The following is a 16,674-nucleotide window of genomic DNA, read 5'->3' on the forward strand; positions in this document are numbered from 1 at the left end:
CTTTTTTTCTTTTAATTTTTTAGAGAGAGGGAGAGCGTGAGTGGGGGAGGAGGGCAGGAGAGAGAGAATCTTAAGCAGGCTTCATGCTCAGTGTGGAGTCAAATCCAGGACTCAATCCCATGACCCTGGGATCATGACTAGAGCTGAAATCAAATTGCATGCTCAACCAACAGCCACCCAGGTGCCTGGAACTCTTATTCTTAAAAGTCTTTGTTCATTCCCTGCCCATTTAAGATGACCAACATGACTAGAAAAGGAATATTCAAGTTATTCTAAGTTTCCTCATTGTACTATGCTATAAAATTCACTTACCCAGTTCCTTTAAGATCTGTAACAGTGCCACATTAAGTGGTCCTTTTGGTCAAACATTAAATGAAATGGTGCTTCACCTTTGCTTCTTTCCTACAAAATACCCTGAAGAGTATAACAAAAATTATTTTCATTTTGCAGTATCCAGCGGTAGTAATTTATAAATTAGCCAATGAAAATGGTACCAATTTCATAGTTCATTCATGCAGAGATTACTAAATTACTAAAAGCTAAAGAGTATTTTTAAAGCAAGTGTGTTATTTTTAGATGTTTAACTTTACTAGTTTTTAAAAATTTTACAAGAACATCTCAATCAAATTAGAAATTATAACCCAAATCAGCATAATCTGGGGGATTGTATAGCCTCTAAAAATGTGTTATTTACTATTAAGCTGTCCCCAAATTCTCACTTTATGCAGAAGAAAACATCTGGTCACTATTTCATTGCTGAAGATAATTAGCTTCCAATTTTCACAAATTATATTCTCACCTATGCCCCTTGCAAAGCCCAGGGACTACAGACTTGTCCAATTACTCTGACCCATCTCCCTAGGTGAATAAAAATGGAAAGCAGTTCTTTCCTGTAAGAAATTAACCCATCACCTGCTAACCTCTAAGGTTGTATCTCAGTAGCTATTAGGCTGCCATTTAAATTTTATTTTCTTATAATAAACCTACAAATGCCCAGTTGGTCACTGTTAATATCAAGAAATATTGAAACCTGATACATGATATATTTGCACTGTTGAAGAATGTCAGAGAAAATTCTTTCTGAAATCATACTTACTACTACTTATATCTAAAACATGGGCAATGGTATAGCTCCACTATTTCTGTAACTTACACTTCCATTCCTAGTTCTATTCATGAGAAAAGAAAAAGATCTTAACAAATATAATTGAAGAAGGATTGGATTCCTTACTTTATATTTTATGCATCTCAAGCACTTTTGCTTCAGCTGTGTAAATATATTTTCTAACCCCTTCCACCCTTTCCTCATCCTTACTTCCACTGACTGTGGAAAATACATTTGTTTGCATTATTTCTCGGTTTTGAAAAGCTTTGTAATATAAAAGAAAAAAAAACATTCCTGAACATAATAGAAACTTACAATTTGCTCAGCGATAGAAAGAGAATGCTCCTCTATTTTTTTTTTTTTGAGAAAATGTAAATTAGAAAATGAGAAGATATGACAGCTGAACAATCAAAGATAAAGAAATAGTTGGCCAGGGAGCCTTCCCTAGAAGAAAAGTAATATATATTTGCGAGCATAATATATATTTGTGAGCATAACTCACTCCATACAAATCAGCAAGTGAGAGCAGTCTGAGAGCAGGGATGATTCAGAAGTGAGAATAAATTGTTAGAGAACCTTCATATGGTCTAAAAATGACAAATCATCCTGATTAGTACAGTGCATTACTTGAGACTCTAAAATGTTTTTGTTCCTTCTAGAAACTTGCTCTATGTGATGATTTCTTAATAAATATCTATTTTCTGCAGGCTAATTTTGCAAAACTGTTCTACACACCATTTTGATTCTGCCATACTACTTAACCATTTCCCCCACATTGTCTCACATATATTCCCTTTGCCTAACACATTGCCCTATCTCATAGGTACATAATGTCTATTGAGTTGAATGATGAAAAGAATGTATTCAGTCCTGTTTTTCAGAGCTAGCAGCAATATGGACATGTGACCTCATTCTTCTAGATGTTATTTCCCACCATGCCTATAACTGTCATCCCCACAGGTGGACTGGTTTCTTTGCCTCTCCATAAAAGCACCTTGCACTTGCTTGATTCCTTGCTTGATAAACCATTGTCACTCTGCTTGCATAAATTCTATCCATTCCTCAAAGTCAATTTTAAGCCTTGGTTTCTTTGTTTGTTTTTGCTTTAGTTTTTTTTGAAACAGAGTGACAGAGTGCGAGTGGGGGAGGGGCAGAAGAGAGGGAGACAGAATTTGAAGCAGGCTCCAGGCACTGAGCTGCTAGCACAGAGCCCAATGTGGGGCTTGAACTCACGAATTGTGAGATCATGACCTGAGCCGAAGTTGGATGCTAAACCGACTGAGCCACCCAGGCATCCCAAGCTTCACTTTCTTAATGAAGCCTCCTTTCATTTCTCTTGCCCTCATTGATCATTCGTTCTTATAAGTGCCTACACCTGTAATGCATAACATTCAACCTAAATGTTGATATAATATACATATCAACATATGTCACTGTACATAGTTATCCTTGTGTATTCGTCTATGCAAATAAAATATTAAACAATTGAAGGATCAATGTCATGTCTTTAATTTCTTATGCACATACATATAACCTAGTGAACCACTGAGAATATAATAAGCCTACAATAACATTTACAGACAGAAAAGAATATGCAATCATACATAAAAACATACCTAGCAGTTATATTACCGTTTTTCCCCCAAATTCTATGTGTTTTCCTATTATTGGTGGGTATCCATGGACACTTTTAACAATAAATTTAACCATTGCAAAAGGCACTGTAGACAGACTGGAGAAGTAGAATGAAAATATCAATAAGGCACTCCTCAACCAATTGGCAACATACGATATTATCTTGGGATGTTTTAAGATTTTATACAGCTCAGTTAGAGGATCCTAGAATTTTGATTCATGAGTCATGAATCACAGCTCTGTATGCTCATAATAAAGTTCAAAGTGACTCTTTCTTGAATTAAATAATGTGATGTCCCAAAGAAAAGAATATGTAAAGTGTGAAGGATAGAGTTCAGAGACTTTAAAACTGTTCATATTTGAAGACATATAAGGTATAATGTAATGATAATGACTAATAAAAGATTTTATTGGCAGAGGTGATGATTAGAAAAGTCATGAACTAAGACCTGTGAGATAGTTTACTTCTGGAGTATTGAAATCTTATTTCATGCTTGTTTGTTGTTGTTGTTTGCTTGTTCATGCATGTTTTCCTTAGTCACTGTTTTTCAGGATGTGCAAATTGCACCTAAAAATAATTCCAGAACCTGTTTACTTTTAGTTGGCAAAGAAATAAAAACAATAGGAGCTTCAGTGTGAGCTGCTTCCTTGCAAACAATGAAATTATAAGTTTAATATGAGGTTTATATAATCAGCTTTGCAGAATAAAAAGATTTGATTCCTTCTTTTATCAAATTTAAAATTCACACTAAAAAACTTATCTATGCTTATGTAAATATATAATTTTAAATAAAATATAAAATAAAAGGGTCACCTGAGTGGTTCAGTTGGCTAAGCATCCAACTCTTGATTTCAGCTCAGGCCAGGATCTCATGATGATGAGAGTGGGCATAGAGCCTGCTTGAGATTCTCTCTCCCTCTCCATGGCCCCTCTCCCACTCCAGTGTGCTCACTTTCTCTCCCTCTCTCTCTCTCTCTCTCTCTCTCTCACTCTCTCGATAGATAGATGGATAGATAGATAGATAGATAGATAGATAGATAAATTAGGGTGAAATACTTAAGTTCATTGTTCTCATTCATTGAAAATGAGCCATAAACATATTTTGACTTTTTTCAATTGCGCCTGAAAGTCAAAAAACCAAATGAAGACAACAAAGCCAATCAACTTCTTGATTAAAAAGTGAAAGAGATGCTCACTTCAGCAGCACACATACTAAAACTGAAATGATACAGAGAACATTAGCATGGCCTCTGCATGAGGATAACATGCAAATTCATGAGGCATTCCATATTTCCAAAAAAAAAAAAAAAAAAAAAAAAAAAACCAAACAGTAAAAGAGCATTTTTTTTTTTTTAATCTCAGGGCCAGCATCAGCCTTCTGTTAGTGCTCTTAGGTACCCACAGAATCCTGAGTGATTAATGCATGTAATCCCATCAAATAGTCCTTATAGTCTATCTACAAACTAAAGAAACAAACCTAACCATTTCCAGCCTGAACTTGGCCCTTCAACTTACATGGGCTATAGCATCTGGAGCTGAGGTGACAGGACTGGAACCTGCCTTTTTCATCAATGAGCATACTCACAGTCAAGGGACCCTGAACTATCCACTCATGCTCCACAATCTTTGCTTAATTCATGGAGTCTCTAAAAAAGATAATAAAGTGGCCATTGCTATTAGGGTCAAAACTTAGTGCCAATGTTTGGATCCAAGTACAAGCCCCTTTTATCAATGCCTTTCACCATCTTCCTTCCTCCTATATCACAGACCTGCAGAACATCACAGGTCATTGCTGACAGATATCAGTACCTCAGACTACTGTGACCTCTACTCTGAGGTCTCTTCTGACAGCATGATCATACCACACCCACAGTGCATACAGCCCTACCCACCCCCTTTCCCAGGAATATCTTATGATGTTGAAGAAAACCTAGTAGAGAATTTAATACAAAATTGGTCATGACATGATTCCAGGTTTCATATCCTGGAAACTGGTTTAAACTTGATCTAAGCAGGTAATTGAAAGGATTAACAGAGAACCACAGGGAAAGCAGTGCTCCCAAACAGCTCCCTCTCATCATACTTCCTCAAACACCCTCTTTCGCTCTCCCAGATCTTCCCTTTTTCCTCTTCTTAATCCTCTCAACAGAAGGATACTACTCTGTTGTGTCAAATTCCAGGGCACCATATGGCTATATTTGCAAGTGGAAGGAATTACTATGTTAAAAATTAATGTGTGGCTTTCTCCTTGTGGTTTTTGTTGACTCTGTGCCATGGGATGAGTAAGGTGTAGCAGAACCCCCTCAAGCACCCTGCTGCCAAGCATTGCCTTATAAGCATTCTCCATCTCTAGCTAGCCACGTAGGTTCCTGGCGATTCTACTTCCAATTGTAGGCACAGTTATACCCTTACATTAGATTCTCTTAATTTCTCAATCGTATTATTGCTATGACCTCCTAAGTGGTCATTCTGCCTCTGATATTTTCTCCAACTTTCTCGTAATCAGGGCAACTCCCATGCTTAAAATCTTCTAATGGCTTCTGTGGTCTTCAAGATAACATCTGCATTCTTTAAATATGGGTCTCAATGCCTTCATTTTCTAGTTGCTGTTCATTCCTCCAGCATTTTTTTTTTTTTTTTTTTGTAATTCTTTGCTCATATCCTATTTACCACACTAGGATGAAAGAGTTACAGAAGTAGGTGGCTTATGATGCATTTTTTCATTTTATTGTAGAAACACAGTCAGGGTAACAAAGAAAGTGAGTGGCCTAATCTGTTCCTGTTAACTGGACCCAAGCATCTGGAAATTCTTGAATGTGGATGTTACATTGAAGAACTACATTTCTCACTCCTGCTTTGCTGGTCACTTCCCAGAAAAAAGAAGAGGCGTGTTCACTATCTACTATAAAAGTAGCCAGTTCCTACAGTCAGGCTGCTTTCAATTGCATTTTCAATTTTCAATTAAATTGCAAAATTACATTTCACAGGACCCTTCATGGGCTTTGAAGTCCAGGTTAGTACCCTGCTTGTATAGCTGATTATATATAGCTGACAAAGCTGACTTTACTTCAGTAGCGATTGTTGATCTTACTGTAATTGCCTATTTAACCAGTTTATTGCACAGACTGAACTTGTTAAAATACAATTGTAAAACAGCTTTATTTCTACCTATTTACTGCCTTCAGATGTCTTCTGCTAGATCTCTTTCACGGCCTTTTGGCGATACCGCAGGCAGATTCTGTAGCTTTAAATTCATTCCCAGCTATGGAAATCACCTCAACTTCAGGTAACAAAAATTTTAGACTCAACGAAATTAAAATTTCAAACTTTCATTTAATTCAAAACTGTTTTCCTCCCCAGCTCAGGCTGACTTTCAGGTCGGTGACATGCAGTGAAGAATGGGGGCATGGTCACCTTTTCACTTCTCCCCACATTGCTCTTCCAGCCTTGTGGGGTGGGGGGGAGTGGTCGGAGACAGAGTCTGCTGTAACTTGGCTGGTGGTACCTTCTTTCATGTCAGGCATCCACAAGCCAACTCTCTTTCAAGAGATATTGTTGTGGATTCTTCTGAGATTCCCTTTGCAGGCTTTGTACTGTTCTATGCCATTCCCTGAAGCACACAGTCCCTCTCCTGATTTTATACAACTCCTACTCCCATCCTAGCTTTGCTCCCACCTCTGGTAGTTTTCCTCCAGTCTTTTTTGTTGTTGTTGTTATATTCCTTTTAGCCATGCAGGCAATCCTTGAGACAGCTCTTGGCCTTCTTCAGTGTCTGTATGGCTCACAGGAAATATCAAACACCCTGCGCTAACCAGTAGAAGTGCCAGCTGCTCATTGTGTGGTTCTCTCCATCTCCTGCTTTATTGGCAGCTCTAGCCAGACCTCTCCACACTTCACTGAGTGCAATGGAGCCACCACATTCTAAGGGCACATGTTAAGCCCTTCCAACTTCTCTACCATCATGATTCATTAAGACTGGGACTGTATAAATCATAAACACCAGTATTACTTAGTACCTGGCACGTAATAGGCATTAAAAGAATATTTGTTAAATTAATAAATGAATGAGTTAGTCTTGATCTGATAGAGAGAAACCAAAAGGGCAATACACAGCTGACAGAGCCTCTGTAGAGTACTTTGATCATTTTTATCAGAAACCTTTTTTTAAATTCCTTTCTTTGACCAGCAATCCAAATTCTAAAAATTTATCTTAAGGAAATAACTGGGCAATGTACAAGGATAAACATTGTATAACATTAACAAAATGAAAATCACCTGTGTGCTCAATAATAGTGGATTGGTTAAATAAGTTATGGTTTATTCAAACATTTAGAATGTTATTCTGTCAGAATTTTGTGTGTGTGTGTAGAAGTATATTTATTGGTATGGAAATGAAACTTGAATCAGAACATGACAATGAAAGAAAGAGGGGCGCCTGGGTGGCTCAGTCAGTTAAGCATCCAGCTTTGGCTCAGGTCATGATCTCAAGGTTTGTGGGCTCGAGCCCTGCATTGGGCTCTGTGCTGACAGCTTGGAGCCTGGAGCCTGCTTCCGATTCTGTGTCTCCCTCTCTCTCTGCTCTCCCCCGCTTGCACTCTGTCTCTCTCTCTTCCTCTCTCAAAAATAAAGAAACATTAAAGAGAGAGAGAGAAAGGAAGAAAGAGAGAAAAGTAAGAAAGAGAAAGAAAGAAAAAAACAACTGTGACTTGCAAACAGATACACTGCAACACAATTTAAGTGCAAATACAATGTTGTAGCATTTTAGGACTCATGTATCAAGCTAAGATAACAGTAGCACTAATAGCTCACAGATCCTTATATTTCAAAGGCCACTGACTATTCCAGCAAGTTGCTTATTTATAAATCTGACAAATCTTTGCCTAGACCGTGCTTGCTCACTTCTGCCATAAAACCATCCATAACTAACTCCAGTTCCTGAAACCCTTTCCTAACTTCCCCATTTAAGACAGACTGAAACGCTGTCAAAATGATGTCCCTTGCCTAGCACATACAATAAGCCCAGTTTTGTATATTCATTGGTTTAGCTTATATGATCAACAAAATAACTACTTTCTTTTTTTTTTCATTACAATATAAAAAAATTTTAGCCTGAGTATTTTCATGCTATTTTTTTTTTTACCTCCATTTGGAGTAGCTGCATGACAAACACCTTTTAAATTATGAAATAAGTTGTTTAAATTGACGAATATTCTGAATTTTCAGCAAATTAAGATTTTCACAATTATAGATTTTATCAATTTTATTTCATTCCCAGAGAATATAATGGTATCTATTTTTTTAAAGGTGCTTCATCAAAATATTCTTCCCACAAATCAGAATAATTAAAGATATTTCAAAAATAAATCTTATATGTGCTCAACGTCGCTCCTTATCAGGGAAATACAAATCAAAACCACACTCAGATACCACCTCACACCAGTCAGAGTGGCCAAAATGAACAAATCAGGAGACTATAGATGCTGGAGAGGATGTGGAGAAACAGGAACCCTCTTGCACTGTTGGTGGGAATGCAAATTGGTGCAGCCGCTCTGGAAAGCAGTGTGGAGGTTCCTCAGAAAATTAAAAATAGACCTACCCTATGACCCAGCAATAGCACTGCTAGGAATTTATCCAAGGGATACAGGAGTACTGATGCATAGGGGCACCTGTACCCCAATGTTTATAGCGGCACTCTCAACAATAGCCAAATTATGGAAAGAGCCTAAATGTCCATCAACTGATGAATGGATAAAGAAATTGTGGTTTATATACACAATGGAATACTACGTGGCAATGAGAAAAAATGAAATATGGCCTTTTGTAGCAACATGGATGGAACTGGAGAGTGTGATGCTAAGTGAAATAAGCCATACAGAGAAAGACAGATACCATATGGTTTCCCTCTTATGTGGATCCTGAGAAACTTAACAGAAACCCATGGGGGAGGGGAAGGAAAAAAAAAAAAAAAAGAGGTTAGAGTGGGAGAGAGCCAAAGCATAAGAGACTCTTAAAAACTGAGAACAAACTGAGGGTTGACGGGGGGGGGGGGTGGGAGGGAGGGGGAGGGTGGGGGATGGGTATTGAGGAGGGCACCTTTTGGGATGAGCACCGGGTGTTGTATGGAAACCAATTTGACAATAAATTTCATATATTGAAAAAATAAATCTTATATGCCATTGGAGGTCACATTTCTTTCAATGAGTACTCCATAGGTCTTATAAAGATGAGCTTCTTTGCAAGCTGTGTTTTTAGAAGTTTTAATCTACCTATATCATCAGAACCTAAAGTTTAGCATTCGTTTTGTGGAATACTTTGAAGATTTCCAAAGAATTTTGAATAAAATATAGCCAAACTTTACAAGACAAATTCATATTAAATTTTATATCAAATTCATATTAAATCCCCCACCCCCACCCCCAATTTTAGGACATCTAGTTTGTTCAGAAAGTAGATATTTAAAGCTTTAATACCTATAAAATTCATTTTATGATGGTTAACAGTGAGATAAATTATGTATGAAGTGTTGCTTTATTCAATATTGACTTCATCACATTTTGTGATTCATTTACTGTTGCACTACAACTAATTGTAAGTGTATTTTTAATGTTTTTATAAGCTTCTTTTATTGTAGTAAGAACACAATATGGCATCTGGTCAACCGATTTTTAAGTATTATTAACTATAGGCATTAAGTGGTACAACAGATCTGTAGAATTTCATCTTGTGTATCTGAAACTTGACACTAGTCAAATAGCACCTCTCTGTTTTCCCCTCTCAGTCAGTCCTTGGCAACCACCATTCTACTGTCTATGAGTTTGACTATTTTAGATACTTTATATAAGTGGCATCATGCAGTTTTTCGTTTTGTTTTGTTTTTTTGCTTTTGTGACTTTTGTAACTGGCTTAGTTCATTTAGCATGATGTCTTCCAGCTTCATCCATGTTATTACATATGGCAAGGTTTCCTTCCTTTTTAAGTCTAAATGGTATTTCATTGTATACACCACATTTTCTTCATGCATTCATCTGTTGATGGACACTTCAGCTGTTTCTGTATCTTAGCTATTGCAAATGATGCTAGAGTGAATATGATACTGTAGATACTTTTTTGAGTTAGTTTTCCCATTATTTTCAGATTATTTTCAGAAACGGAATTGCTGGATCATGTGGTAGTTCTATACTTAATGTCTGAGAAACCTTCATACTGTTTTCTATAGAGGCTGCACCCTTTTACATTCCTACGAACAGTGTGCTTAATTTAATAATAACTTTTTTTACATTATTCTGTGCTCCAGAAATATTTTTATTTGTTATTATCACAAAATAAATAATATTATATTCACTGCTTATTATTTTAACTGCATTCATAATAGGAATATAAGTAAGATCTGTTGTTTGCCTCAGATAGAATGAATTTCCAAAAACTTCACTTTGATTTCACTAACAAGATGAAAAATTAAGATGTGGTTCAAGTTGAATTAAGTGATCTTCTATTTAAGGCATTTGATAACACTGGAAAGAAAAAAAACTCTTATCATTTAATTCTTTAATACTTTACTTCTGCCAGTTAAAGTAACACATTAACAGTTATATTGATGAACTTTTCACACATAACATGAAAACAACTTGGCTTGAACATGAGTGAAATTAATTTAGAAGAGTAATCGTTTGATCTAAGGGAAAAGTCAGTGTTCACAGAGTTGTACATCATCCACCTTCTGCATCTACATATCTTAAATTATCATCTTTAATCTTCTCCAATTAACTGCTCATTTTGAAGTAGATACTGATACTTCAATAGATTTATATCTTCTGTTTTTCTTGTGGTTGATGTTATTACTAGGGCCTCCATAGTCCTTCAAATCATATGTGTCTTCATCAACTTTATTGAGAAATAGGAATTAATACTTATTTTTTTATTAAACATGCACTTTTTATACCCAGCTCACTGATGCAAAAGGGTTTATTGCAAAATTAAAAAGCATGACCAAACAATAAACAAATACTGTAGATTTGTAATATGTGATATATTATAAAGCCACTTAAGCAAGAGAATTCAGACTACTCTCAATATGTACCAGAGCAAAATTGCTCAACCTCTGTCTCCCATATGTATATTTCATAAACTCCTATTATATAGCAGTGGGGAGATACTGGGTCTCACAGGCCATTGCACACCTGGCTGCTGCACCAAGTAGCTGGCAAGATGATGGAGCGTAATACTTTTACAAACACAAAACACTGGGAGCAAGTTGTTCCTGTTTCTTCACATTGGAGAGCACTCATTGTACACTATCCTTGAAAAGGAGAAATTGGTAACATTATACCTGGAAAAGGTTGGGAATAGAGAAGGGTAATCATTGGCCATCTCTTGGATTTAATTATGGCTCAAAGTTTGAACTCCATTGCTACAGTAGAAAAGACTTATCAGACAAGACCCTGGCAGAAGTTGGAAATCTAAAGAGGAAGTCTGCTAAGGAAATAATGGGTTATTTTAATGTAACTATTAATCACAATATTTCATTATACAGTGAAATATCTTGGATAAATTCTAAAACACTTGAGACCCTGTTTAGCAGAATGGGACACATGGTTTCCCTAATTAAAGACTTAAATGTAAAGCACAAATTAAAAATTCTAGAAGAAAATGTAGAAAAATATTTGTGACTTTGGAGTACAGACACATTTATCAAACAAGACAAGAAAACATGGATTACAAAGAGAATGCAGTAATAAATAAAACAGAAATAAGAGAAATGGTGAAAATATATTAACAGCAGAAAAATATTTTCAAAATATATAACAGATAAATTTGGGATATCCAGATCATAGAAAAACTCCTGGAAGCTATATTTAAAAAAACAACAACAAACACACCAATTTAAAATGGCAAATACATACAATATATATATGATACATATGATATATATTTTACACATACATATGAATTACAGAAGAATAAACATGAACATCAACTAAAATGGCTAAACACATGAAAAGATATTGAACTTCACCCCGCAGTGAGGGAGAGGCAAATTTTTAAAGTCTGACAATGCACAGGGCACCTGGGTGGCTCAGTCCTTAAGTGTCCCACGCTTGATTCAGCTCAGCTCATTATCTCATGGTTGGTGAGATTGAGCCCTGCAGTCCCTGAACGGACAGTACAGAACCTGCTTGGGATCCTCTCTCTTCCTCGCTGTCTGCCCCTCCCACATGCACTCTCTCTCTTTTTCTCACAATAAATAAATAAATAAATATTAAAAAATAAATAAAAAATAAAAGTCTGGCACTGCAGAGTATTATGAGAATGTGAGTAAATGCATACGTAGGACTTCTCATATATAACTGGTGTAAACCAGTACAGCACCTTTGGAGCATAATTTGAAAATACCTATAAAAGCTGAAAATGTACATGCTCAGTGTTCCAACACGTCCTCTATTAGGTATATACTCTAAAGATTCATTCATGTAATCACACAAAGAGATATGTACAAAGATGTCCATTATATAATTACCTGTAATAGGAAATAGCTGGAAACAAGCTAAATATCCTTTAATAAAAAAGTAGATGAATAAATTGTGGTATATTTATATGGCAGAAAGCCACACAGCTGCAAGAGTTATTAAATTTGATTTATATGTATCAACACTAGATTATTACAAAACCCAGCTTTTATGCTGTATAATATATTTTTCAGATTCATTTATGAAAAAAAAAGATTCATTGATGTTAGTACATATAAATCAAGTTCATTCATTTTAACTGCTGTAGGATTTCCATAATTCTGCAGTTTGCATTTTTCACTCAATATTGTTTTAAAATGATACGTAAATCATGATACATTCTGTAGAATTTTAAAACACATAAATCAGTTTTCCACTTTGGTGAAAGATGAAAACATGTTTGGTAACCATAGAAACAAAACAGGCAGGATACACTTCAGGATTGTGGTGGAAACTAGAAAGTGGGGTGATTGAACAGGTGGGAGGGGAATAAGTGCCATGATCTGCTTCATGGTATTTTTTTATTTAAGAAAATAATAAAATGGGGAGGGGGGGAGAAGAGATGTGAAGCATAGATAACAAGATCTCTTTAATCTGGGTGGTAGGTACATGGATATTTTATCACTCTCTATGCTTTCCTGAATGTTTGAAATAATTCATCTTTTTATAAATGCCTTAATATGAAAATTTTTAATTACCCAAGTCAAAATAAAACAGTATCAAAAAAATAAAACAGTGTCTTCTGACATCTCCCCGTGTAATAGAATATTATTGGCTTTTTAAAATAAAATATCTGCCCTCCCTGCATTTTCAATTTTCATCTTTTTTATACATCTTGAATTATAGATTGAATTATTCTTATTAAATGATGCTTTTACAACTTGAGGTTTCCTTTCAAAAACTGTTTTTATATATTCACAATCTTGAATTACTATTTAAATGATTTTAGTGAATGCTACTAAAAATTTGTACCACAAATCCCTATTCTTCAATTTTTAATTTTTATATACTTCATGAATGGCTGGTGAAGTTTTTGATGGTGTTATTTTCTGAAAGAATTTATGGTTGGTATATTTTTAATTCCTTGTATTTATGAGAGTATCTTACTCTCTGTTTTACATAAATAGCAGTTTGGCTAAAAATGTCATTCATGGGTTAAGATGCTTTGTCTTCAAAATGCTATACATGTTGACCATGGTGTACTAACATTTAGGGTTGGAGAGAAGCATTAAGCCAGTTTGATTTTTGGTTTTTAGTCAGATCTCTTAGTTTATTTTCTGTCTGCAAACCTATAGTTTATTTTCTCTTATTTTGTTATTAAATTTCTTTTTCAGGATTGTCATTAGTTTCTGTATTAATTTTGCCTAAACCATGGTGAACATTTTTCATCTGTGCAGTTTGGCATGTTTCACCTCCAGGATGTTTTCTTCAATTATGTTTTAAATACTCTATTTAAGTGTTTTGGCTTCTTCCTTAAGACATAAATAATTAATTTTAGGTTAGATTCTATTCAATTGCCTTCCTATGGACACTATTCTTTATTACTGTTTAAACTTACTATCTTCCCTCCATCTTCTGGTTGAGGTTTTTTTGGTTGTTTATATTCTGTAATATTTGATTCTTTTTTTCCTACATCAGTACTGTTATTTATTACCTCCGAAAGCAGGTTTTAATTTTGAGAGTGTATTCTTTTATCCATGAAGCTTCACCTTATTTCAACAAGCTTCATATTCATCTTCGCCTTTGCATCTCAGCTCTGGTGTTTCCCAACAAACCTGTTTTATGTCAGTAATACTCTTATTCCAGCTTAGTCTCCATTTTGTGGTTATTAGCATCATTCTGCTAGATCCTCACTCCTAAGATGGAATGGACAATGGTTGTTATTGTTAGACAGTACTCAGGTTTTCCAGTGTCTAGTGGCATTCACTGCTATGCCCTGACTAATCAGATGGAATCCCCTGCTGTCCACATGACAAGGCTCTTGGGCACGTTGAGCCAGTCCAATAGGTAAAAATTTATCCCATCATACTGTGCTGCTACCAGGTTTCTGTCTCTTCCCTCACTTAAGCTGACCACTCTCTAAAAGTGTAGTATGCCATTTCTGGCAAATTTCCTCACCATTCATTCACAAGCACAGTATCTGAAGAGAAACAGAATAGTAAAGTAATACTGTGGTGTAGGTGAGTGCAAGTGTAAACCCATTCTTTCTGCAATTCATGCAGTTTTAAATAGGAGAGGCAGTCATCTCCTTGGTATACATCAGCTATGGGGAATATGCTTAGGAATTTCCTGAGCTTGCACCGATGGGTTAAGATGGCATGAAGAATTACAAAGCCATAGGATGTACACACACAAGTTTGGGTAAACAAGATTAGGTTAGGTAAATGGGGCTAAGGCCCCCAGTATAGGACAAAGATATAGGAATAAGGAATGTCGGGATGAAAACATCTGAGATGAGGTAAACAAGATTAAGTATTCAAGGCGGAAATGCCCCACAATTTAGTGCAATAGCAGAAAGCAGCTTTCACAGGAAGGAAGGACAAAAATAGGTAAATAGGAAAACAGGACTTTCAGCCACAGCAGGGTGAAGTTGCCCAGAGGGGAGCTAATTAGCAAAAGAAAGGTGCCTTGTTGACCCTGAGGTAGCATGCTCTGTCCTTCTGTGCCCTAGGCCAGTTCAGGTAAACAGGTGGCTCCTCATGTTTAATGTAAACAACCTTCCACGTAGCACCAGAATTTTGTTTTGTATTGATCCAAACCCCTAACACTGCATATCTTCAAAACCCCCTTTCCTCATGCCTATGAGTTAACGTACACGGTTTCATTGTCTCTTTGTGCACATCCATCATGCTTGTAAGCCTTCTGATCTTAATAAAAATGGACCAAGGACCCTTACTCAGGGCTCTTGTCTCCTTCCAGACATTAGCCTCTCTTGCATTTTCAATCCTGCGTCCTGCTGTCTTGCTGGACAAGAGAGAACTCCAGACCCAGAGTCTAGGACAATCAGCCAAATATATCTATTCTAAGATGACATCTAGAGAAAGAGAATAGTGAAAATTTCCATCTACCTACTTCTTGGCGAGTAGGCCACTATGTTGCAGAAAATGTATAAGCCAGATTTGTGCAAGCCAAACTCCTTGGTATGTTTTTGTTAAATAGAAGTTCCATCTAGATTTTAGTACCAGGTTGCTTTTCAAGTCTTAGTTTTTGGTGCCATTCTGGTTTCACTTTTTTCTTTTAAGTTCACAGGAAATGTTGGGAGAGTCAGTATCAGAAATTGCCAGCTTGACCCCCCTCTTGGACAAAGGGAAATTATTAATTATTTAAGTAATTTTTGTAGGTGTTTTAAAGAAATATTTGATATATATTAAAAATAAACTGGTTTGAAAATAGCATCTTAAAATAATTCTTACAAATCAAACATCTCTCTGCTTCTGTATTTGGATCATGGTCAAACTATGTTTTTGTTACCATAATTATAGATATTCAAAATTGTAGAAAAAGTTATTGTTGAAAATCAGGGAAAAGTCAATTCACTACTTTGTTAAAATCATGTAAGTATTTAAGAATGTTAGTAATAGTTTTGTCACAGTAATAGGTATGATCATATAGTTCATATATATATAATATAGATATATGTCTCCATATCTATACCATGTATCTATTCATATTCTCTATGAATTTTATAGCCATGAGCATTGTACAGTTCAACTCAATTTGTCAAATGTATTACACAATCACATAATATATTCTAAGTGCTCTGGGAGATAAAAAGATGAATGAGATAAAGTGAAGAACTGGATGTTTTCATCCTTTTACTATTAAGAGAACAGATAAACAAGAGAAATATAGCTTTCATTTACTGAATCAATTCACAAGTATGTAATGGCTATCATGTGCCAAGTAATGTGTTCGGGCTTGGATTTACAACAGGAAGAAAATATAGTCAATGTCATCATAAATGAGGAGTGGGCTGGAAAGGGGGAATGGCAAATATTGACAGTGGTCTAAGAGGAGTCACTAATAATATGATACATGAAAGATGCAAAAATATTGAGGAAGAGGAAGACTTAATTTGAGGAAAAGATTAGGGCAGCTACCAAGTCATACACAGCATAAAGAATAGGCATTGGGGAATGTCATAATAGATGCAGTTGAAGAATCACACATGGCCATCTAAGCCAAGGAAAAGATGCTGGCTTGTGTGTGTGTGTGTAATTGGAAAATCATGATGGAGTTTAAGCAGGCAGTGATTCAGTGAGCTATACTTTAAAATAGCTATAGTTAATGTTTCTACTGACAAGATTAAATGGAAATATGGAAGCTTGCACAGAAAACTGGGAACTATAAAAACCAACCAGAAGGTCCTAGAAGTGAAAGATATAAGAATTAAAATGAATACCAATAGGTGTGTTCACCAGCAGATTAGA

At 35.7% G+C, this 16,674-nt stretch overlaps 1 non-coding gene across 1 annotated transcript; it reads left to right on the forward strand.

Annotated features, from left to right (window-relative positions):
- The first annotated feature begins 3,929 nt into the window (after window positions 1-3,929).
- Window positions 3,930-4,036, forward strand: LOC128775739 (U6 spliceosomal RNA). The gene has a single exon (XR_008420719.1). It is a non-coding gene; the product is annotated as a U6 spliceosomal RNA (small nuclear RNA).
- Window positions 4,037-16,674: the final 12,638 nt, after the last annotated feature.

This window comes from Panthera pardus, unplaced genomic scaffold, assembly GCF_024362965.1.
Source record: "Panthera pardus isolate Hobbes unplaced genomic scaffold, ASM2436296v1 HiC_scaffold_8, whole genome shotgun sequence".
Taxonomy (NCBI): Eukaryota; Metazoa; Chordata; class Mammalia; order Carnivora; family Felidae; genus Panthera; species Panthera pardus.